This window comes from Mesoplodon mirus (genome assembly GCF_964341445.2).
Source record: "Mesoplodon mirus genome assembly, chromosome: 2".
Taxonomy (NCBI): domain Eukaryota; kingdom Metazoa; phylum Chordata; class Mammalia; order Artiodactyla; family Ziphiidae; genus Mesoplodon; species Mesoplodon mirus.
Genome location: NC_138977.1, coordinates 200,306,549 through 200,332,360, shown reverse-complemented (window position 1 = coordinate 200,332,360; position 25,812 = coordinate 200,306,549). Strand labels below are relative to the sequence as shown.

The window sequence follows — 25,812 nt, the reverse complement described above, 5'->3', positions numbered from 1 at the left end:
GTCGCCCATAAGACACCCACCATAATGCCTCGGATCATAGGTGTCATTAACAAGTAGTTCATTCTGTCTTGAAACAGGATCAAGTGAGACTTCACAGAGGCTTACAACACAAGCTGAAGCCTGAGAGCTCATGTAGGTGGAGAGATAGTAAAATGGTCACTGAGATCTGATTTTGAAATGAAATACGTTTAAGGCATGAGCCCTGGAGACAGACAAACCTGGAATGAACTCCAGCTCATCACTTGGTGTCTCTATGTTCTTAGGCCAGTTATATCAGTTCTCTGAGCCTCAATTTCTTCATCCGTAAAGGGCACCTACCTGCCTCTACCTCTCAGGGCTGACAGGTTTAAAAAGGGAATAAAGAATAAATATCATAGTGCAGGGTATTTACCAAATTGTCAGTAGATTGCTCCACATATGATAGCTACCAATAAAAATAGTACTAACAAGAAGTAACAGTCAAATACGATTCTACCTTACTGAGGAGTTTCCAGGTTATCTTGTACAGGCCATGAGTTGCCATCAAGGTTTTGAAAGCAGAGGTTGTATTTCATTTAGTCAGCCAATAAAGATTTATTGTGCACCTACTATGTGCCAGGCTGCGATGAGCACTGGAGCTGATTAGTCTATGTTTAAGAAGGTGGCTCTGGTGGCCGGATTGAGGGGTGGATTGGAGGCAAGAGATCATTACAGACCATTGCAACGGTCCAAGCCAGTGGTCCTCAACCTTGAATGGGCATCAGAATCACCTGGAGGCCTATTTAAAACCACATTTTTCTGGGTTTCATCCTCAGAGTTTCTGATGTGAGGAGCCTGGGTTTGGGGTCTAAGAAATTCGCATTTTTAACTAGCTCCAGGGATGCTGATACTGCGGGTCAGGAGACCACTCTTTGAGAACCGCTGGTCCAGGCAAAAGAGGAGCACGTGAAAACATAAAGAAGATATAGGCACTAACTAGGGATGGTGCGGAGCTGGTTCTAAAATGGACAGGAAATGGGGACGACATGGCCCCAGGGACACTGGGACTGGGCAGCCTCTGAGTCCGGATTCCAGGTTTCCTTGTCCCTGGATTTTTTGTGCACCCTTGGGGTCCTGCCGGCCCACCAGCTTCAGGGGTGAGGAGGAGGTGCCGGCCAGTGTGGGCTAGCCGTACCTTTGGAATCTTCACTCCTGTTGTCCCAGCAGGGTTTCCCAGTGTGGTCTCTCTGTCTCTGTGTATATTCAGAGGAGAGCCTTTTTTTTTTTTTTTTTTTTAATGCCTTTCTATTCCTCCCGGGATGTTGATGCCGCCAAGATGCGCGGGTACCATTCCACAAGAGTGCCCGAGGTGTGTATTGAATTTCGGTCCTGGATCATTTAATGCCTGGTGACAGAGAGAGTGGCTGTTGTTGGGATTCATGTGGAATTCTCCGCCTTTTCTATTTTCTGTACGGAAAGACCGCACAGGCTTGCTCAGCAGCCGACCCCGAGTTCCCCGCCTGTAAGATCCTCATGGCACCAGGAACCCCTGGTCTCCACGGCATTGCCAAAGCTCCTGTGAAAACCAGTGGAAAATTGGAACGTTTGTGCAGGTCTTCAGAACATCCGTTTCATTTAAGGCTCTCCGCAACCGGAGCCGTTACTGAATTAAAGAGCAAAACAAACAACAATCAATAGCCTAATAATATTATGTTCTGAAATGTGTTCTTTAATAATGACTGTGAAGCTCTTTGAGGCTGGAATGAGTCTGTGTGTGCACTAAACGGTGATCTGCATTAATTCCTTTCCAGCTGCTAGTTTTGAAAAATGATTCTGAGTATTTCTTACTGATGCAGGGTGTCCTGTTTTCTGTGGATCAGAAAACTTCTCCTGGGTAGCTGGCTGTGACCTCCCCCTCCTGGTCTTGTTTGGGAAGGCTGCTTCTGATCCTCTCAGCCTCTCCTTTCTTTTACCTGGAGTGTTGCCTAAGAAACTGGACAGGGAGACCCAGCCCTGTGACCTGAGACCCAGTTACAGACGGGCACTGAGTGAAGGGGAGGAGTAGGTGTGGAGGCTGCACGCCCAAGAATAGGGATCTGTTTGGTGCCTGAGCACAGTAAGGTTCCAGGGCTTTACGAAGAGAGTTAAAGACATGGAAACTGTCTTCTGGGATCTTGTGTTCTAAAACAGACACCACCAAAAAAGGTAGACTCCAGCAATAAATACATAACGGAAATTAACCGGTTACCATTCAAATTAGATGCAAGCCTGGGGTAGGTGCTTACTGTAGGCAAAGGCATGAGATCAATGCATGTGAGCATTGGGGTGTTTATGCTTAAGTAGAGTCAGAATTCTCTTCCTTAGCCACCAACACCCTAAGGGGAGGAAGAACGAGAAGAGAGTGTACATTGGCTTTTGGTTTAGGATTGAGAGGCCTTAGAGAAGTTAATAATTTCCCCAAGATCCTACATCGACTTGGTCTACTCCATGAACACGTTCCCCCGCTCTCCTTTCCCTCTGACCCAAGATCCAGACTGATATGTTTTCTAATATCATTGAAATTATTTACATAGTTTTTAGAAAAAAAATTATTTTGAAGAATTTAAAACGTATACAAAAGTAGACAGAAGAGTATAATGAATCCCCTGTCATTGGGGTGGGTTTTTTCCCAATCATTGATGTCCTGGAGTGAAGTATCTCTTGTTTGAAGTAACAAAAGATGAGAAAAAGAACAGGTTGTTGGAGTAGGTAGGGGGTGGGGTGGAATACAGTGCTACAAGTGATAGAAAGCAGAATTTACCACTTCTGTTGACTTCCATTCCCTGAGGGGTCTTCAAACTTGGACTGGTAGAACCAATAACCTACTAAGGGAATGCAGCCTAGGCAGGTGAGGGGCACAACTGAAATTAAATCACAAGACAAGGCACATCCCAGGGACTGGGAACCAGCAGCTGTGCTCTTAAGGATACATGGTAATGCTGGAAGAATGGTGCGGTTGGAGAAGAGAAGAGCCGAATTGTTTCAAACGGGGAAAAAAGAGTGCCTGTCAACTAACCAACAGTAAGTTGGAACAAATAGCTTATATACTTTCAGGACACCGTGTGTGATCACCAGGACCTAGCCCTGGCTGCCTAAGAATAATCCATACACAGCTAACCTTGCTTCCTTGCAAGGAGGCGTTTGGCTGGTGGATGGGCAGGATGCTATGGACATAGCTTAGTTTCATTTTAGCGAAGCAGTGAACAGTCTCCCCCCGTATTATTGTAACTAATATGTTGACCCATGAGCCAGATGATCACTCTCTTAGCAGGATCACAGCCCTGAAAGTTGATTCCAAAAGGAAGGCTTTAAGTAGACTGCCTGGGGCTCTGTCCCGGGTCCTACCTTGATGAAACTCTTTCTTATCAATGACTCGCCTGAAGAAATGGAAAGCGTACTAATCAGAACTGTAAATGGCAACTGAGACCAGAGATGAAAGAATTATGATTTGACATTTGAAGAGGAAAAGGTTTATTATGCAAGCAGTTACTTTATCTTAGAAACACACTTGCACGTATAGATGTGTGTGTGTGTGTGTGTGTGTGCGCGCACGCACACATGTTTTTCATTTTCCAAGTGGGTACCTGGTTTGACTTGGAGGACACTAGTGATGGTATGATGAGCTCTCCTTCCTGTAGAGAAAGGTAGAAAAAACATGACACTGCTGGTAATGAGAGCTGCAATGTATGGAACGTCCACTATGTGCCGAACAACAAAGCAGGCTGTGCAGAAAAGAGTTAACCTAGCGGGCCTAAGCCTGTTATCCTTAGAAAACCCCGCTTGCAAGGTTGGCCTTTGGCTGGCCTATGGGAACTTGGACCTGGGGAGAGTTACCACCCCCCCACCAGGACTTACCACGCCTAGACTGTGGTTTATGCTGAATACCTGCTTTCCTTCTGGGAGTATGGATTTTTGGTATGTCTGAGCAGAGGGTGCCTATTTGACCAGCTCCCAGTACAAACCCTGGGTTTTGAGTCTCTAAGGAGCTTCCCTAGCAGACAACACTTCACACGGGTTGTCACAACCTGTTGCTGGGGAAATTAAGCGCATTCTGTGTGAAGCTACTGGGAGGGGACTCTTGGAAGCTTGTTCTTCCAGACTTCACCCGTGTATCTTTTCCCTCTGCTTGTTTCGCTTTTTACCCCTTCTCTCTAATAAATTGTAGCCGTGAATACTATATGCTGAGTTCTGAGAATCCTCCTGCAGAATCATTGAACGTGGGGTGGACTTGGGGAACCCTGATCCACAGGCTTGATTCTCATTACATCATAGAATTTTTATAGCAGTTCTACATTTATAGCTGGTAACTCACAGATCCGGAACTTGAACCAGGTCTAACTCCAAAGATTCGCATGTCTTTGGAATCACGGAGTAGCGTGATGCTCTTTTACACTCCCCCTGACACAGGCCCTGAGACTCTCACGGAGAGTCCTGCTGTTCTTGGATTTCCAGACAGTCTCCCAGGCTCATCTCAGTGTCTTCTGGGGGTGAGAATGAATCACCGAACGGCTCACCCTGAAGCAACAGGGGTGGGGGTGATTCCTACTTTTTCAGGCCCGTGGCATTTATTCCTGTTAGTTTCATCCCTATGGACCCTCTCCACCCCTCTTTCTTGTTATCTGCCCCAGGAAGACCAGTTGATTGTATTTTCTGGTGAAGAAGGTATGGGTGTGCGAGTAACCAAGGGTTAGGGGCTGACGTTGGCTGCGGCCTCACCCCACCACATGGCCACGAGCCCGTCATCCCTCCCTGTTCCAGTCAGATAAGAAAAGGGACATGCTCCAAACCCACAGAATGTACAACCAAGACGTAAACCGTGGACTTGGGGTGATAATGATGTGTCAGTGTGGGTTCGTCGCTTGTAACAAACACGCCACCGCAGTGAGGGATGTTGATTGTGGAGGAGGTTATATGTGTGTGGGATCAGGGGGCACATGGGAACTCTCTATGTCTTCCGCTCAGTTTTGCTGTGAGTCTACAACTGCTCCAAAAAATAAAGTTTATTCATTAAAAAAAAGAAACAAAAAAGGACATGCTCTAACTCTCCAAGTGTGGTTTGGGGTATGGATTAGGGCAGCAAGAGATCACCGCTTTCTTAAGAGGATAAGTAATTTCTAACGTCCCCTGCTACTATCTCTATTAAATGCACTGAAATATCTTTGAAAGAGAAGAAATTGTCCCTTTTCTTTTGCCACCTGGGATATGATATGTCCATCCTTTCCTCCAGCCTGAGAAGGCATGGAATGCCCAGTTCTCTGACTTTAAACTGCATCCTTCACCTAAGGTGCCCTGGGCTGAGGGAGCCAGAGGTTTAGCATGGAATTACCTTTTTTATGAGTGTCCTGTTTCCAGTGCCCCCCACCCCTTGCCTGCTGTGGCTGCAACAGGACCCTCTCAGGAGTTAGGGAAGGCAAAGAAGGAAGGGACTTCCCACATGCAGCCCTGGAGGTGGTACAGGGACGGGAAGGAGGAGGGCTCATAGGACCTGCCCCAGTGCACCCAAATTCAAACCCACTTCTGCTGCTTGACACGGGAAGTGATGAGAGGTTGTAATACCTGTGAACAAATGTCATTGCCATTTCTGGTTTCTAAGCCCCTCCCCCATCCTCCCCATCACCCCACTAATGTGTCTTTTTTTTTTTTTAAAGGACTGTTATTATTTCCAGTTTTTTTTTAAATTTTTTTTTTTAAACCCACATTTGTTTATTTATTTATTTTTGGCTATGTTGGTTCTTCACTTCTGTGCGAGGGCTTTCTCTAGTTGTGGCAAGCGGGGGGTCACTCTTCATCACGGTGCGCGGGCCTCTCACTATCGAGGCCTCTTTTGCTGCTGGAGCACAGGCTCCAGATGCGCAGGCTCAGTAGCTGTGGCTCACAGGCCCAGTTGTTCCGTGGCATGTGGGATCTTCCCAGACCAGGGCCCAAACCCGTGTCCCCTGCATTAGCAGGCAGACTCTCAACCACTGCGCCACCAGGGAAGCCCCTAATGTGTCTTTAACTCTTCACACTCTATAAACCCAACTTCAAGTGTGTGAACAGTTCATCCCACGCTAATGCAATAGCTACAACCAATGCAGGGAGGCAGCCCCACTGCTTCAAAAAGGTACCATCTTCTGAGTGCAGGGGACCAGCCAGGTGAAAGGCAAGCAGAAGGCTATGTAAGACCATGAGCTCTAGGATCCCACAGGCCTGGGTTTGAATTGGCTTCTGCCACTTTCCAGCTGTGCAATTTCAGGCAAGTTGTTTAACCTTGCTGAGCCTTAGTTTCCTCATCCGTAAAATAGGGGTAATAATAGTTCCTAACTTATGGAGTTGGCAAAAGTGCACATTATTCACTGTAAGCATTCAGTGAATATCAGTGGCTGCTTCTGCTGTTGACTGACATTGCTGATGCTGTCAGGAGCAAGCCCGCCTTCCCAGGGCCCAGTGAAAACATACTCTTTTGGTTATCACTCACTCCCTCTCTCCCTACCCCTCAATTCTGTTACCTCTCGCCATGTTCTAAAAACATCTACCATTGGCCCCTGTAGAGAGCCCACACCCTTGCCCCAGCGTCTTTTTGGAGCATTTCCTGCTCCGCCCCAGAGCCACGCCTCTTCCCTTAAAATGAGTGTTCTGCTTCTCACCGTGCCCTTTCCAGAAAGTTCTCCCTGCCCTGTCACCTCCATCTGAGGGCATGTCTGTCCCCCTGGCACACCACTGTGCCTTAAGAGGAACAGTCAAGATCTGTGTTAGTGCTCATTCCTTTTGGGAACCAATAGCTGTAGATTTCCATGATTTAGAGGAAAATCTGACCCAAAAGCAAAAGTTTTCTTAGTTTGGGTTTTGTTGATGGTGGCAGTGTTTTTTTGTTTTGTTTTGTTTTGCTTAATTACCACTATTACTGAATATAACATTTAATGATCAGGGGAAGATTCTGTCCAAAATGAAGATGCAAAAGAACAGGCAGTGCAAATCCTTTCTCTAGAGCGCTGGTCCTAGAGGGTGGTCACGGGCGGGATTGAGAGCACAGCCTCCAGAGGCTCATGCAGACCAAGTCTGCACCGAGCACCACCACTTCACACAACTAAGTGACCTTTGGGGAGTCACTTGACCTCCTGGGCCTCATCTGTAAAAAGGGATAATCGGTTCACTGGGAGGGAACATGAGAACGTTCAGATAACGTCCTTAGCCCAGTGCCTGGCAGGCAGTAAGCAGTCAATAAATGCTAAGTTCTCATTATGACACATTCTAAAATTCCATCGGAACCTGTGCTTAAAGCAGCTGTTTTGGGGACTTCCATGGTGGCACAGTGGTTAAGAATCCGCCTGCCAGTGCAGAGGACACGGGTTTGAGCCCTGGTCCGGGAAGATCCCACGTGCCGTGGAGCAACTAAGCCCGTGCGCCACAACTACCGAGCCTGTGCTCTAGAGCCCGCGAGCCACAACTACTGAAGCCCACGTGCCTAGAGCCCGTGCTCCACAACAAGAGAAGCCACTGCAAGGAGAAGCCTGCGCACCGCAACAAGGAGTAGCCCCGGCCCGCCGCAACTAGAGGAAGCCCACGTGCAGCAACGAAGACCCAACGCAGCCAAAAATAAATAATTTTTTTTTAAAAAGCAGCTGTTTTGGAATATATTGAAGAGGTTGGTGTCAGTCAGCCTGCTTCCTGAAACTCACGTGTCTCATTCAAATGGAAGCAAATGTAATCATAAGCCCTTAGCAGAGTCACGTAAGCTTCCCTTTGCCACTTACATCACACTTTACACGGAGTTGTGCTTGGTCATTGAGGCAGCAGCTGCTTACTACAAGGTCACCTGGAACCCCACAGGCATCGGCAAATAAACTTTGGTGATTATCAAAAATGGCAAGAAAGTCCCCCCCCCCTCCAGGGCCCAGCTTTTGCAAGTTTCATCATTAGAGCCTCTTCAGGGACTCCTGTCTGAGGCAATGGCTGCACCTTGAATTCATCACCATGACTGGAACTCAGACCCTTTAGACATAAGTGTGGATGACAGCGTCCTAATATGTGAGCCAGGAAGAGTGACATCGCATATCATTGTCCTGGGCTGACACCACCCCTCTCCTCTAGAAGCTCTAGTGAGGGGAAACCCACCTATTCTGGAGAAACGTTTTCGCTTTCAAGAGGTCCCAGATTGAATATCAAGGGAACCGATCAGTAGAGAAATGCACAAGCCAATGAAGATAACAATGAAAATGATAGCTCTTCTTTTTGAGCACTTTTTAAGCATTATAGGTGCACTATAAGCTTGTTCAGTTCTCACGCCAACTCTTTGAGGTAGACAGTGTTACTATTTCCACTGCAAAGATGAGAAACATGATGTTCAGAGATGTTAGGTAACTTGCCCAAAGACACAGAGCCCAGGTGTGTCTGCCTCCAAAGGTGGGGGCCTGAACCTGGGCCGATGCCCAAACAATGCCAGGCAGTGAAATGCAGAGCTGTGGCTTGCAACGTTTATTTTCTCAGCCTAACCCTTTGGAGCAAAGAGAAATCTTCTGCAGTCTCCGAATGTCTAAATCAGACCAAAGTGGGGCTGCTGTGGTGGAAGAGGGTTCGGGACCCAGAACCCTTCTCATCATCCTCTCTTCTTTTCCCTGGGATGCTTGAGGACCTTCAGGCCCCACAGGACACAAACCAAAAAGCTCTGGTGAAGCTGAAGGAGTGTGGGCTTCAGAGCTTCTGGTTCTTCTCTGCGTTGGAGAATACAAGTATTGACTTTCCAGAGTTGTGGGGAAGAGTATATGGCTAATGCGTATGAAGCATCTAGTAGCCCCCCGCCCTCCGGCTACTATTAGTATTATCCTAACTGGTATGTCTTATGGGGAAATAAGAGTTAATTCAGAGGGGACTGTAGTGGGTTGATTGGTGACCCCCCAAAAGATGCACCCATGGCCTAATGCCTGGATCTTGTGAACATTACCTTATATGGGAAAATATGGGATTAAGTTAGATTTTGAGAAGAGCATGTCCTGGATCATCCAGGTGGGCCCTAAATGCAATCACACATTTCCTTAAAAGAAAGAGGCACAGGTGGGGCTTAAAAGAGGAGGCGGTAATGTGACCACTGAGGCAGAGGTTAGAGGGAGGCAGCCCGAAGCCAAGCAACACCTACTGCTGCAAGAAGCTGCAAGAGGCAAGGAAGAGATTCTCTCCTGGAACTTGAAGAGCTGCAGTCCTGCCCATACCTTGATTTGGGGTGTCTGGACTCCAGAACTGTGACAGAATCCATTTCTGTTTTAAGCCACCCAGGCTGTGGTAACGTTTGTTACAGCAGCCATAGGAAACTAATACAGGGGCTCATTGCCCCCGCTCGGCCCGAGCGCACACTCCATACACGGGGATTGTCTCACACAGAGGCAGGCGCGGAGGGCACGTGCTGGAATCCTTGGAATAAGACGTCAAAGGCGCGCGCGCACCTCACTCCTGGACGCGGGCAAGCAGGCGGGAGTCCTCTCAGCTCCAACGAGAACTTTCCAAGGGTGGAATCTCCTGGTCACTGTACATTCCTGCTCAGGTATCCACTCTCCCCCTGCACCTCATCCCCGACAATCACAGCGTTCAGTCGGGTATTTGTAATACCCAGATTGTCATTTCTGACAACAGGTCTGCGTCTATCTGTTGAGTCCAGTGACTGTGCGGACAGGAGCCTTATTTGTGCTGCCACCCTTGAGCTTCCTCACCATACACATCCAGGCCCGGAGGGGGCTCTCAAGACGAGTAGTCATGCCTCCTCGATGCAGCTCTCACTACAGCACCTCCTCCCTCGTTTCACTCGACTGTCAGTCTTGAACCTTGCATGTGGAGCTGAGCCAGGTCAGGTCTGTGCTGCCATGCGGGGCTTGTGTGGTCTGGGGTCCGGCCGGGTCGTGCCATGTTCCTCAGCTGCAGAGACATTCCTCCCCTGGTGGTTCCTCGGCAGCCAGGCCGTGGAGACTTCTCCGTGAGAACCATCTGGCACTGCTTTTTCACCTCCACCTTTGAGAATTCGCCAGAGCCACGAAGGAAACAAGCAGTAACTCTTCTTTGGCCGCCACACCTGCTGAGGGACTATATCACATGCTAGTTCTGCACTCACTGGTATAATTTGGAGAGAGCTTAGCCGAAAGGAATCCCTGGTCTAGTCAAAATAATATGTTAGTTCATGAATAGAAGAAAAATAAGGCCTTATGGTGGGGTAAAAAGAAACTAGAATTTGGAATCAAAGGAAGCAAATTCAAGACCCAGCCCTGACACTTTCCAGCGGTGTGATGGGCACATGACTAACCCCTGACCTTAGTTTTGCATTTAAAGGGGAGAGGAGATAAATAATAACCCCCACTGGATCGCTGAGAGGATTAAGTCATATGTGTAGGTAAGCCAGAAAGCACTAGGCAACTGCACACGCACCCCACGAGACCATGAGGTTCTGTGTTTTGAGTCCTGGGATCTGGGCCAGTATTAGCCCAAGCCAGATACTGTTCCACTAAAGGACTGCTGTTGAAGGCCAGGCTCCTTGCCATTTATTGAAGCTCTGAGTCAAGAGAGACCCCCAGCCAGGCTCCCATCACACGTTGCCCCATCTCCACTTGTACATTGAATTTCAAAAGAGGCTGGCTGGTTTTCTCTTATCTCTAAAACAGAGTGTTATGGTCGTGTCTCTTTCTTTCTGAAGGAACCAAATGCAGACATCAAAAGGAGAAGAAGAAAGCTCACGCCATCCCTAAGGGCTGAGTGCTGGCAGATTCCTAGGCTTGATCTGACCCTTTCCTGACCTGTGTGTGGGGAACAATGTGGGCAGAGCTGCAGAGGTCTGCACCCTGCTGGTCCTGGGAAGGGATGGCAGGCGTGAGGGGGAGAGGGGAGGGTTTATAGGAAAAGGCTAATGAAATGAATCGCCAGTTTCCTATCTGCTCTGAGTGGGATGCTCAAGTAGCTGAGCCCTGGGCTGGGCTCTGCTTGGTAGCTCAAAAGAATGAATGGTGGGAGTCGACTCAGTTCCAGGAGAAGAGCTAGGAAGGGTGACGACAACCTGTTACTCTTCACCCTCAGGGAGGATGTACATCCACCAGTGTGGTTGGGAGACTCAGATGGATTGTGAATTAGTCAGTAATATAATGCTTCTAGGTATTCACACCGTAGCTTGTTCTCTGCCTGTTCACCTGGAGCGATGTTGTTATAAATCCCTAGATGACAGAAATCACATCCATCCAGATCCTTTCGTACTGGACTCAGAACACCGTGTGTCAACTGGTCCTTCCTGGATCTTGAGGAGATTGAAAGGACTAGGGCTGGGTCTCACAGTTTGGTGAACATAAAAACCACCCAGGAGTTTGTTTGAAATGCTGATCCCTGGGCTCAGGAATTTGCATTTTTAACAAGCTCTCCAGGCATCTCCGAGGTAAATGGTCTACAGGCTACTCTCTGAGAAATACTGATCCAGACTCGCCCTTCTCGGACTTTAATGTGCACATGAATCACTGTGGCATCTTATTAAAATGCAGATTCTGACTCAGAGATCTGAGGCCCAAGATTTTGCATTTTTAACACGCTCCCAAACGTTGCTGGTGCCATCCATCCCCACCCCCACTTAGAGTAGCAAGGATCTCTCTACCTGCTGGTCCTCTGCAATCCGGAGGTACCAGTTCCTGCAAGGTCTTTAATCTAGATGGACGGTTCAAATGTAAAATGTCTGCGTTACCTAAGACCTTAGATTATAGTCATGTACCTTTCATTTGTATTAAAAGAACTGTTTATCTTGAGTTGCCAGTCAGGTAGGTGATTTCTATACTACAAGCACTTTAAAGAATAAATATCTAGGTACATTGGATACTTTCTCACTAATACTTAACACACAACATTTTCTGTCCCTAGAGCTTTAATGCACACTTGCTCCAACAGCCAGATTCTGATTAGTGTTAATGCATGGCTAAGGGAATTCAAGCCATCGTGGCAACAAAGACCCCTCTGAACGAACACCTTTCATAATTGGCAACTTTATATGTTTTTAAAGCAAGAGTCTCTTCTAGGACTATTTCCTTCAAATCAAAATGAAGAGTTTAATTCATCAGTTAACACTCCATAGCAACTGGAAGGCTTTTGCTGCTTCCTCCAACCATTATTTCTCAAGACACAACCAGGCATGCCTCTATTAGTTGCAGCATGAGGGAAAACTGGAAGGAACTTGATTTTACCGCAGGGAGGGGACAGCCAGGTGCATAGGGAATGGAGGCCAGCAAGCAGAACGACACCATCCGCAGGGTCCGGAGGGAGCAAGCGGAGATCCCAGTAGGCAAAGTGGGGACAACGTGTATGGGCCCTGTACCCTGTTGGGCATGGGTGCAGGGCTCCAGCAGTGACTTGTATTAGCAATTCCAAGCAGATAGTTGTCACGGGGGAAGCTCGTCATCACGAAAAGGGGCCTGCACCCAGCTAGAGTCTGGACCAGGACTCTGGGTGGACAGAGCCCTGGGCTAGAAGGACAGGCCTTTTCTAAGTTGAAGCTGGCCGTCTCCATCCCCCCATGAGCTGTGACCCACAGGAGCCCACTGGTCCTTGTCTTCACATGACAGCCCTGCCTTTCACCAGCCAAGACCTGTCTGTCCTCTGCCCTCACCAGGGCCTGTGACCTGTGTCTAGTGACCTACGTCTGCTTGCTTGTCCAACCCGGGCATCAGGCCAGGCTGACTGAGGGCAGCCTCCTGCACACCTCGCATCCAGTCCAGCGCCCAGCTCCAGACTTCCTCCCTGCTGGAGAAAACCATAGCTGTCTCTGACCAGACCCTCAGCAAATTCCTGTCACCTCCATTTCACGGGGCGTTCCTGCAGCTCGATGGGTCTATCATTCAGCTCCTGTCAAACAGGGTAGAAGAACCAGGGCTCCTGGGGGCTCGGGAGGCTGTCTCTGCCGCAGACAACAGCCATATATTGTGTGCACATGTATGCGTGCATGTGTGAGCATGTGTGTGTGCGTGCGTCTGTGCATGCGTGTGTGTGCTTGTGTGTGTACACGCACATGCAAAACCTGCAGCTGTGTCATAGTTTACACGTTTTCTCTCATCTGACCTTGAGGTACAGCAAATATCATTAGCCCCACTTTATAGACGAGGAAACTGAATCCTCGGGAATGTTTGTAAACAGGTTCCCTTATCAAACACTGTGATGGAAGCTAGAAGTATAAAATACAGTCTAGAACTCCTTGGAGCTCACAGTCTTCTATGCTCAAGGCTACAGAGGTAATAATCATAATTCATTCTTTCAAAAATATTTATCGAGTTCCCATTATGTGTCAGACATGAAGTGTAGATGGGAGAAGACAGACTTACTTACTAGGGTTTACTAAGCATTTGCTCCACTCTCAGCACTGTGTTGACTACTTTACAGGCTTTATCTTCATCCTCAGCACAACCCATGGCAGGGGGAGCTGGTATCAGGAAGCTGAGGCCTGGACCACCTGGGTGACTGGTTCAAGGACGCCCACACAGCTGGAGAGTTGCGAGCAGGGACCTGCCCTCGGGCAGTCTGGCTTGTGGTCCAAGCTTCTCACAACGGAGCTGTACTGCCTCTCAGCCTTTCTGTTCTAACTTCAGGTCCAGTGTGCTTTCTGCTGTCCCGTGTTGCCCACACAGAACCCACCTCACTCCCAAGAGAAGATGCTCCCACTGCCTTTTCCCAGCCGCTCCAAAGAGCTGGAGGCAGGCGGTCCCCATTCCGGATTCAAAACTCCAAATGCCTGCCCTCACCTGCCCCCACCCTGAGCCAGCCTGACCTGTACTCCACCTCTGCCTGTGCCTCTCCCCAGGCCAGCTCCTGGCACCCTGTCCCGGCCTCCCTGCTGCGATTGCTCCACTGCTGGTGCCGTGTGTGTCTTCTCTGCAGCCTCAGAGACGGATCCCGTCCTGCGCCTGCCCTCTGCCTCTCACCACCCCTCAAGTTGTTCGACTTCACCCTCTGAGGTGGCTCACCCTGCCTCCGCCCCATGTACTGTGGAAGATGGCTGTGTACTGGCTCCTCACCTAAGGACCTCACCTCTTATCCACCCACGAGCAGACCGAGGTCTCTGGCCATCAACTCTCTAGTCACTCTCTTCCACCCCATCCTGTCTTCTTACCCTTCCAGGCTTCCTCTGTCTTCTCTGAATTCCAGGCCTAACCCATCTGCTGGTACTTAGACTGTTCCCCTCCACCTGCTACGCTTCTTGCCCATGTCCGTGTAAATCCACTGCCCTCCTGGGTCCTTTCCTCTTGCCCACAGACATGCACAGGCCTCAGAGATTGGTGATACCATCCCTTCACCCTGTGTTCTGGCCAGTATCCTAGGCCTTCCTGAGCCCTTCCATCTTCAGTGAGTTGTCTGCATCCTAGGCCCTCAATCTATCTCCTCTCTCCTCTGTAATGAACAGCTTCCTTGAAGCTCAGGAGCTTCCAAATTGCCAAATCCACTTTCCAGCTCCAATCCTTGGCCTTTTTGACCTCTTGAGAGCATTTAACACTGTTGGCCATGCCTCTCTTTTTAACCCTCACTTTCCCCACTTCTGTGCCTTCTTGACCCTCCTCTGTCTTAGGAGTCATTTGTGTGCAAGGAACAGGAACCCGCTCAGGTTAGCTCGAAGAAGTTTTTGGCATAACTCAGGGGAATTTCCATCTTCTGCACTATTGTTACAGTTCTCTCCCCTGACCGATCCTTCACACACACAGCCACCAGACAATGCTCTTCAAATCGGTACTTTGATGTAATGGGACCCCCCTGTTCAGAATCCTTCAGCGACTCCCCATTTCCTACCAGATAAAACCTAAGCTCATGGCTTACATGTCACATCTCCACTATCTTTGCTGCCATGTACTTTCCAGTTTGCTTCTACTCTTTTTCACAATTGTCCAACACACATCTCTGTGTCATCCAGCTAGTCTACCCTCTATTCCCTAACCATATTTTTCTGTTCTCTGATCTGCTTCATAGCTCACACTGTTTCTTTTGTAAATGTCTAACTCATATGTCTTCTGTTAAAATCCTATACATTCTTAAAGTTCTAGAGCAAATGAACCTTCCTTATGAAGACTATCCCAGCGGATGTGATCTGTGCGCCTCTGAAAGCTTGGGGTTAGGACCACTCCTTATTTGCCATATTAAGTTGGAGTCTCTCTAAGCAGAGAATTCCACCATGTGCCATGCAATATGCCCAATCTGGAAACAGGATCCCAGAAGGGGGAATGAACTCATTGGAGAATGATTGGTTTATCCTTTTTACTCTTAAAGAAGAGTGAAACATCTGGAAGCTATTTACCCCACCATTCTGCCCCTAAATTGGCCCATCTTCTTAACCAAAAGAGAGACAAAGACCAACAGCTTTTTATCTAAAAGCTTCTAGGTAATTATAGCATAAGGAGAGAAAGTTTGAGTAGACGTTTAAAGTATTTTGTGACCCAGCAGTTAAACAGGATCTGCCTGAACCCACAAGTTGATCACAGAGTTGGGCCAGCGCTCCCCTTGTGTCCCACCATGCCCTATGCTGGGCTGTCACTGCCAAGTCTCAGTGCCCTCCCTGTCCCCCACCGCCAGCAGTGCTGCGTGGAACAGAGGCCTGAGGAGGAGGCCAAGAGCCAGACCCGTTTCCAGAACATAGTGAGTCAAACAGTCGTTCCACTTTCTGTGTACACCTCTTTCTGGGGCTCCTGGAGGGGAGTGGCGGGACCTTGAGATGTATCTGGAGGACACAGGGACTCAGTGGTGCCAGGGAATCTCTGCCTTCCGTCAGTAGGCCCTGGCAAGTCTGTCTCCAGCAGTACAGACCTAGATGAGTGACTGTCTCTATAGAGACACACTGCTCTGCCTTCCTGACCCTTCTCTTCCTGCAAATACATGGCTCCTGAGATGCTGCTCTCATGAGCATTGGTCCTAGTCAAAGGCTGTCAACCATAGGCTCCAGCTCCTGACTCTCAGGATGGACATGTGACCAAAACTGGGCTAATCATGGCCCTTCCCTGGGGTTTTTCCCATCGGAACTGAGGAAAGCAAGCCTCTCCACTCCGTGCTGAGGCTGAGGTGTGAGGCTGAGAGTGTACACAGATTAGGCCTTGTGAAGAAGGACGGTGTGAGACGATGAGGCCAACAGAGAAGAGGGGAGAAGCCAGGGGAGAGGAAGTCCTGACGACCTCCTGGTCAGAACCCTGGCTCCAGGCACCCCAAGGCCTCACTGTTCCCTTGCTCTTCTGGCAGGTTGGACACCTGAACCAATACTTTCTTCAGTTAGTTCAGGTGGAGTCTTTGCCACTTGGGACCAAAGAATCCTGATTAACCCAGCCTCCATCTGTCACCTGAATCCCTCCTTTGATAGTTTCTGCAATTCCTGCCTCCCTGTCTTCCTCTTTTCTTGAGATAAACATGCCTTGAGGGATGGAGTCACGGTCTTCACCATTATCATCACCATCAACATGAACACCATGACTGAGGACCTGTCTTTTCCTGGCATCGTCCTAGGTGTGGAGGGGCTACAGCTGCAAACAGTAGTCTCTGCCTTCTGGTTGCCTCCGTGCTCATCAAAATATAAGAAATTCCAAGGGCACAGAGCACATGCTGAGCACAGATCTTTTTTAGAACAAGGCATAAATCAATCAGTCTGCGTGGAATTTTTACAGAACAGAGACACTCATCACTGCAGATTATTCTGACCTTTTGGTGCCAAACATCTCTTTCTTGAAAAACCATCCATCCCTTAGGACAAAAGGTTTTTATCCTTCATCTTAAAGTTACCTGCTTATTCTTTGCACTGCATTTGTGGGGTCTTTTCCACCCTGGTTAGCTCCTAGTTCAGGATCAAATGTTTTTGTTTGTTTGTTTGTTTTCTGGGATGCCCTTTCCAGACCTATCCAATTCACTCCCCTGTAAAATCCCCAGCCCCAGATTTCTCATCATGGCTAGAAACCTCCCATTAACAGTCTCCTTTCCTTTAAACTAACGCCTGGCCTCTGGATATGTCCTCTTCTAGGATACAATCTGTGAGTCTCCTGTTGGAATGCCTTCCCATATGTTTTCTGGTCCTATTTAACTTCAATGGCTTTCAAAGAATTAAATGTGTAAAAAGGAAAAAAGAGCATTACACACAGCTCCAAAGAAATGATCCATGTTCAAGGTTATGCTTTCAAAATGGGAAACAGATGTGGCTAGAAAGGAAAGAAGAATTCAAAGGAGGAGTAGAAAAACAGGGGTTTCTGGAATCCTTGTATTTCTCGTTACCTTTCCACCCTTAGGCTCTGCACAGACCCTCAGATATTCTGAGATCCATGTGTCAACCCAACAGATCCAGGCCTCCCTTGGGGAGACCTGCCTACTTAGGCTATCTTAGGGCTTCCCTGGTGGTGCAGTGGTTGAGAGTCTGCCTGCCGATGCAGGGGACGCAGGTTCATGCCCCGGTGTGGGAAGATCCCACATGCCGCGGAGCGGCTGGGCCCGTGAGCCATGGCCGCTGAGCCTGCGCGTCCGGAGCCTGTGCTCCTCAACGGGAGAGGCCACAACAGTGAGAGGCCCACGTACCACACACAAAAAAAAAAAAAAAAAAAAAAAGGCTATCTTAGAGAAATCTACTGATTACTGAGTAATGTTTTTTCCTATTTTCCAGAGAGAAATTCTTCTTCCCCTTAGGTCTGAAATGATAGGTCATCGTTATCTACTTTCTTGTCCAAAAATGTAGCTAGTTAAAAACAAGTTGTCCTTTCTCACAGTTCTGTGAGTCGGGAATTTGGGCAGGGTCAGCCGGCAGGGTCAGCCGGCAGGGTCAGCTGGCAGGGTCAGCTGGCAGGGTCAGCTGGCAGGGTCAGCCGGCAGGGGTGGAGGGGTGTTCTGCTCCATGTGACATCAGCTGGTGTCACTCACTCAGCTGCACTCTGTCGTCAGCTTGGCTGGGCTGGAAGGCCCACGAAGCCTTTGCTCATTTATCGGGTGCCTCAGTGCTCTTCCACATGGCCTCTCCCTGGGGCTAGATTGGGCTTCCTCACAGCATGGTGGTCTCAAGGTGGCCGAACTTCTTACATGGTGACTGGCTTCCCCCAGAGACAACGTGGAAGCTGGTAGGCCTCTTTAAGGCTAGGCCCAGAACTGGCCCACATTCTGCCAACCGAGTCAAGTCACAAAGCCAGCCCTGAGTCAAGGGAGGCAAAATGGATTCCACCTCTTCATGGGCGGAGTAACACGTCCATACAAAGAGGAAAGAAAATGATGGCAGCCATCTCTGGAGATCAGCTACCATATCCCTATAACCACTTCACTCACTCAGAGGGCACATGCTCATTTCTTAACCTTAGATAAACCCCATGTATAGAACACTGTTCTCACCTTACTTAACTCTTCTCAGTCTCTTTTTTCCCTGCAGATTATTTTGCCTCACAATCTCTATTCTAAGACCTAACACCTTTCTTCCATTCAACGTATACTCTCTCTAAATACTTGTTTCAGAAAACTGTGTGTTCCCAAGTACTGAGCTCAAATTAATTTTTACTAAAGCTTATTTTAATTTTGTGCTCTGTTATGATAACGATGACTTAGAACCTGTAATATACCCATAATATAAGGCTGACAAGCCTTTAAAATCATTTTCTGTGAAGAACCAAATGGTAAATATTCTCAACTTTTGGGCCATACAGTCTGTGTTGCAATTACTTAGCTCTGTTGTACAGGAAAAGCAGCCACAGAAAACATGTAAATAAATGAGCAGGTCTGTGTTCCAATAAAACTTTATTTACAAGTATAGGCAGCAGGCCAGACTTGGCCCAAAGGTCTTGGTTTTGCTGATCCCTGCTTTAGACTAAGGGATCAGTTTGTCTTTCAATATATATTTTGTCTAATGATTAGCTGTTTGACTTTCAGAAAGTCACTCTTCTCTGAAATTCACTTCTTCATCTATAAAATAAGGGTATTGAAATAACCAAGAATAAAATAGCCCCTTACGCCTGTAGTCCTGAAAATGCCACACATCTTTAAAAACCTTTGAAGTAAATGCCCAGAAAGGCCATAAGATCAGTTGTTTCTCTATGATAATATCTCAGAGCTCTGTTGATATTTCCACGACTTTGTATCTTTCCAGGGATCTCTCTATTTTTCTCTCTGGGTCTGTGTATCCTCCCTTCTATGTGTCCCAGTGTCTTTACAGGCCAATCTCTTTATCTGTGTTTACAGTGTTTTCCTCTCTATGCTCAGGGCTTCACTGTCCCTCAGTTTCCATTTTTCTATATTCTTGTGTCTCTCTCTCTTGCATTCGATTTTATACGTGCATCTGTCTGTCTCCCTGCGTCTCTCCCCTGATTATAATGTTGAATAGCTATATATTTTTCATTATTTTCCTTTTTAATGAAAAAAGTTCCCTATTCTTAGTTTTCAAAGTAGTATATTTTTCAAATTTCAGAAAAGTTTCTATTTATGTACAGTGAGATATCTTGTGTAAACTACGTAGCACAGTATCTAATATATAGTAGGTACCCAATAATCATTACATCCCTTCATCTGGCTTCCCCTTTATGTAACTGCCTCAATGATTTTTTTTCACATAGGTCAATAATTCTCAACAGAGAGAAAGGTTGGTGCTCTGTCTTTATCTATACTACCTTGTTACTCTCTCTCACCCTTACTCAGGACACCAGCTCCTGGCCTCCTCCTGGTGCCATTACCATGTTTGTACCTAACTTGGGGACTAATGTAAGTAGAGGATCAAAGACCAAGCAACAGACTGGTGGCTCGGTTGACTTTGCTCGGCCCCCCAGTGAGGATCTGGTACCTCCCAGAGGCTCCTTCTCTTTCGTTCTCTCTACAAGTACTTACTGAGTGCTTGTTACGCCCTAGGTGATGGGGAGACAGAAGTGAACACAGCAGACACAGTCCCTGCCCTCCTGAAGCTTATGATTTTCTGGGAGAAATGGGCAATACATAGGTAACCAAACCAGAGTAGGACAGAGGATGCCGTGACTGGAATACAGAGGAAGAGAAGGTCTCTCCGAGATGCCTTTCAAGGTGAGACCTAAAGGATGAGATGAAACCGGCCCAGGAGAGAGGCGGAGAGAGGGTGCTCTGGTCAGAGGGCGGGGACCTGCCTGCTGGACCTTTAGGAGCTGAAAGAGAGATGGTGTGGCTTTATGAGGTCAGCAAGGCAGGCAGCAAACCGAATAGGCTCCCAGGCCAGGCATGATAAAGGGTCTGGGTTTCATTCCAACATAATGGGAAACCACCACAGGGTTTTAGGCAGGAGAATGGCTGATCTGATTTATGTGTTAAAAGATGACTGGCTATGGTGTGGGGGATTTCAACTGGTGGGGGAAGTGGGGAAGCAGAGAAAGGAGGCTCTCCAGAGATGGTGGCAGTGGAGGAGGAAAGAAGAGAAAGGATTTGAAATATTTTAAGAGGTAGAAATGACGAGATTGACTGATGAATTAGACGTAAGGTCAAGGAAGTGGGAAAACCAAGGCTGACACCAGCTTTCTGGCTTTGGTATTTGGATGCCCATTGCAGGGAGGAGCGGGGAGGAGCAATCAATAGTTCCATTTTGGTCACATTCCATCGGAGATGACTGTGGCGCATGCAGGGGGAGATGTCAGGTAGGCAGTCGGATATATGAGTCTGAGGTTGGACTGGGGATTTGGGTTGGAGATATAAATTTGGGAGTTGTCAGTCATGGGGATGGATATTATCCCCTAGTGAAAGGGGATGGAGAGAGGAGAAGGGGCTCCTGGACCAGGCCTGGGGACTCCAACATTAAGAGGCAGAGAGAGGAGGAAGTGCCTATGAAGAGGAAAAGGAGGGGGAACCAGAGAGAAAGAAGGAAAACCAGAGGGGGATGGCATCCTCAGAGCCAAGAGAGCAGAGTGTTCTAAGAGGCAAGTGGTGGAGAGCCCAGGCCGCTGTGCCAGATACAGCTGAGAGTCCCCAGGAGATGGGACAGAAAGGGCATCCCTATTTGTGGCCTCATGAAAGCCACCAATGACCATAACAAGGGCAGCTTTGCTGGAGTTGGGGGTGGAGTGTGGATTGGGGGTAAGAAAACGGAGAGCACTTGTGAAGACATCTCTGAGTTTAGTGACAAAGGGGAATGAAGAAACATCCCAGCGGAAGATGAGAGGTCACAGGTGGGATGTTTGGGGATGAGAAATATTAGTGTGTGTTTGGAAACTCGAAGTGATCGCTCTAGAGAGTGAGATATTGTTCCTCGGCTTTTTTTTTTAAATAATGATGAGAACTTATAATTGTGTGCCTCTTCACAGTTTACCAAGTGTTATCACACACACTGTCTCTTATCCTCACAGAGTTATAGTTGAGGAAGCTGAAGCTTAGAGGAATTGAGTGACAAGCTCAAGGTCAGAGCCAGGAAGTGGCAGGCCCAGGACCCCACGCCCAGGCTGCTCTTCTTGGCCTGACCCCAAGGCCCTTCCCTGTCGACAGCAGTGGACCAGCGTGAAAACTGGACGGCACTCACACAAGGATAGGCTGTGCCCCACTGGTGTCTCGCAAGCAGATTTTTAAATTTCCACTGAGCCAATCACTTGTGCCTGCTGGCCCAGCCTTTGATATTATGAAGTCACAACTGCTTTTCAAGAACACAGGACCCTGTCCCACTTCCTAAGCTTCCTAAGCTAGGTAGGGGTCCCAGCAACACAGGGCGCAAGGCTGGGAGGTGGGGCACGGAGTTGCAGGAGCCTTGTGAGAGGCTCGGATATCAGTGCAGCAGACCCAGCTTTGAAGCTTTAATTGAGCTTCAAAGCCTCCTGAATTTGTAGAAGTGCCCAACAATCTCGGACAGGTGTCAGAGAGAGGAAACGTGAAGTCCCACGTCCCTCGCATCCAGCTCCCCCGACTTGTGGGAACTGCAGCCCCGGAAGGACCGTGGTGGGACTGTGGCTAACCTCTGAACCTCAGTCTCCACATCTGTAAAATCCTAAGATTGTCATGAGGATGAAATGAAGTAGTGGGTGTAAAGTACTTAGAAGGGTGCTTGGCACGTGGTGACTGCTCTGTGAATGCCACCCAAGATTACTTTCCTTTATCGCTCACTCACTCACTTTTATGACAGACACTTGCTGGGCATCTTCTCTCTGTCAACCATGGCTCTAGGCACAGCAAACACAGAGATGTATTCACATGCTTCCTCGGCTCAAGAAGCATATGTTTTAATGAGGGGAAGTGATGTTGGAACACAAACAACTCTGCCTCGTGGTAACAAGCAAGGTGCAAAACGCTGTGGCTGTCCAAGGAAGAGAAGATCACATCCAGCCCAGGCAGCTGGGGCAGGCTTTGTGTGAGGGGTGTAGGGCGGGATGGTAGGGAGGGGTGGGATGGCATGGAACCAACTGGAGTGTCAGCCCCATGGAGAAGAGGGGGAGGGGATAAGGCTGGCTGTCCTGGGGGGAGATTGTGAGAGTCTAGGATATCAGTGCAGCAGACCCAGCCAAGGGCAGCCTGGGTGGGGGGAAGGAGAGGCAACTCCATGCCCCACCTCCCAGCCTTGTGCCCCGTCTTGCTGGGACCCCTACCTAGGAGCCCTTGGTCTGGCTTTGTATCTGTAGTCCCTGGAGGTCGGGGGGGGGGGTGGTGGGACGCAAGGGGACAGAGTGTCAGGATTCATCCCAGGCTGCCATGTAGGCTTGGGAGGATTCTGCAGCACGTGCTCATTCTGTAACAGATGGAGGATTTGAGCCAGCCTAGTACCCCTACCCCTCTACGCCTTAGGGAGTACCCTGGAACTAGCACCCCCAAGTCCTTCAAACAAGAGATGGTCCAGGGCCATCCACTCCCCCAGGGCCACCACCATGGGAGCAGGGACCTTGTGTGCACGCCCATCACCCCCCATTCAGGGTGAAAGGACTGGCCTCCAACAGGTGCAGAGGCCATGGCCTCTCCCCCCACTGGGGGTGGTAAAGACATTCTCCTTGGAGGAGACCCAAGGGACAGGGGGTGCGAAGGAGGGGGTGTCCGTGCTGCACTTCATGTGGAGGCTCCTCAGCCACAGCCTGGAGGGGGACCATGCCCGCTCTGTCCATCTCCTGAGGTGGGTTAGACTCGAGGCACTATTTCAAAAGCATTAGACCAAGAAGTGCTCGCACACAGCTTCTAGTCCAGTGCCTTTTAAACGCTGGCTCTGGAATCCCTTGTTTAAACAACACTTTATGGAATGTGATGCGTAAAATAAAATGCATCAACATAGAAGTGCTCTGGATGAAACTGAGAGGAGAGGGCCCAGAAGCCCGTCCCCAAGCCCTCATTTGTCCACACATTTTGTGACCCTCTGATGTAGTCCAACTCTCGTTTTGCAGAAGAGAAACTCAGAACCTAGAGAGGGGAACTGACCAGCCTAAGGTCACAAAACTAACCTCTGGAAGAGTCAAGACATGCAGAGAAGCAAATGAAATCAAGGCTGAGAAAGTGAGGGGGGGTTGTTTTTTTTTTTACAGTACGCGGGCCTCTCGTTGTCATGGCCTCTCCCGTTGCGGAGCACAGGCTCCGGACGCTCAGGCTCAGCGGCCATGGCTCACGGGCCCAGCCGCTCCGCGGCATGTGGGATCTTCCCTGAACGGGGCACGAACCCGTGTCCCCTGCATCAGCAGGCGGACTCTCAACCACTGCGCCACCAGGGAAGCCCTGAGAAAGTGTTTTATAAACTGTAAAGTGCAATAGAAATGTAGGGTTATTATCTCCACTTTACATGAAGTTCTTGGGCATTTCCCACGTTGCTGCTTTGGGAGAGGCCACCAGAAAAAATAAATGCAGAGGACAAAGAATGTTGGCATCACAGGCAGTGTGGAAAGAGCACAGGGTTGGACCTGAAGACAGTTAGAAGCCTAGTGCTGCCATGTACGAGCTGTGTGACCTCACTTTGCCTCTCTGACCCTCTGTTTCCTTTTCTAGAAAAATGCCTTCTCTACCTTCTTTCTGGGATTACTAGGGCTCAGGTGAGGCAATGCATGGGAAAGTGCTTTTAGCAAGGCCTAGCGCCGCAGAACTGTACTGTCTTGTGAGGAGCAGTAATGGTGGTAAACAGAAGACCTGGAGGCTTTGAGGCCTAGTATTTAGCACCCACAAGGCACTTCCTGTCCCTGGGGGCTGGAGCCAGCTGCTGACGGTGCTGGAACCCAAGTGTTCCATCTCTGCTGCCTAGACACGTCCCATAGGTCATGCCGTGCCTTCGACGCACAGCCCTCAGACACTCTTTGTCAAGGTGTCTGAGGCACAACCTCCCATTACCGAGTGCTGACTCAGCCCCCAGTAAGCTCCATCTCCCCTTTTGCACACTGTGGATGCCAGAAGGCACGTGGCCAGTCACTCAGCATCCCCCAAACTTCACTGGCTCTGCATCTTGGTGACAAAGGGCTAAATTGGTTCTGTTTCAGGAAAGCAAGAAATGATTTCCCTCAAAGACCTTGGAGAGTTCTTTCCTCCCTCCCCACAGTGTCTGTGGCTGGGGACCGTCCAGAGGCTGGCAGCTGAACTTCACTCGGGATGTACACACTCAGGTTCAAACAAAGGCAGTAGCCCGGGGACTAATGGATGGGGGTTGGCCAGGTTCCTTTGGAGAGCCTGACAGGTGTTCCAGGAGGAGGGAGGAGTCCAGACATTAGTGGCTGTGCTGCCTGGGGGTGACCTTAGACACACCACTTTCTCCACGTGGAAAGGCAATGGGAAGAAGTCGACCATGGGACACCTAAGCCCTTATGACGCAGACATGGGCTCTGAGGATCCACTCATTCAAGCAGTCAGCAAGGATTTACTGAGCACCTATTGTGTGCCAGGCATTGTGCTAGGTCCTGGGGGACAAAACAGACAAAAAGTTCTGCCCTTGTGGAGCTGACATTCTAGCAGGACCAGACAGAGAAGGAAGAGCTAAATAGGAAGCTAGAGAACGGTCAACCGGTGGTAAAAGCCGTGGGAAAGAGAGCAGGGGTGAGCGGCGAGGGTACAGGGTGACAGTGGTTGCAGGTTTCAGGAATGTGGGCAGGAAGGCCTCTCAGAGAAGGGAAGATTGCCTGAGGGCCTGAAGGACGTGAAGGAGGGAGGCAGCCATGTGGGTACCTGGAGGAAAAGCATCCTGGGCGGAGGGAACAGCAAGTGCGAATCCCTGAGGCAAGAGCACGCATCAGGGAGGTCGCGTGGTTGCAGGAGAGTCAGACGACAGAAGGATGAGGACTGAGGAGCTCTGTAATCTTTTCCTTCCAGTGCCTCGGACAAAGCGATCCAGCAGGTCCACCTGATGACTTTAGGTACATTTGTAATCTCCTGTCTGGGATGCCAGTTTCATCCTACTGTTTAAATGCTGGGACTTTCTGTCAAGAGAGGGTCATTCCAAACCTCAATGACAAAGCCTTCTGTGCTTCCAGAATTCACTCCAGGTCCCTTGGGTTAGCAGAGAGGGCCTGGGTTTGAGTTCCAGCACCTGACGCTTACTAGCTGTGTTACCTTGAGAAGGGCACTCAACCTCTCTGAGCCTCACTTTCCCTGATGAAGTTCATCAGTTGCCTCATCTGCAAAATGGGTTAATAATGCAGACTCCCATGCCTACCTCACTTGATTGTTGTTAAATTTAAATTAGTGAGATCATAAATATGAAAGTGCCTTTTACATTGAAATGAGCAAGATAAATGTCAGGGAGTTTATTTCAGCAAAGCCTATGGTAAGGGGCTTATCGACTGCCCACTCCCCTCCACCACCCTGCTCCTTATTTGCATCCCACGTGGGACCTGTTGACTCTCACTTTGCTTCGGTCCACGTCTGATTCAGGGACACTCGTCAAATACCCGGGGACCCCAAGGCAAGGCGGCCAAGGGTTCCCCAGGAATACAGCGGTTCCCTAGGAACGTTCTGGGGCTGATTTGT

At 48.9% G+C, this 25,812-nt stretch overlaps 1 protein-coding gene across 2 annotated transcripts in view; it reads left to right on the top strand.

Moving 5' to 3' along the window:
- The window catches only part of CRTAC1 (cartilage acidic protein 1), a 137,298-nt gene that overhangs the window by 58,541 nt on the left and 52,945 nt on the right, over nucleotides 1-25,812 (top strand). The gene's annotated exons all lie outside the window — the stretch shown is intronic.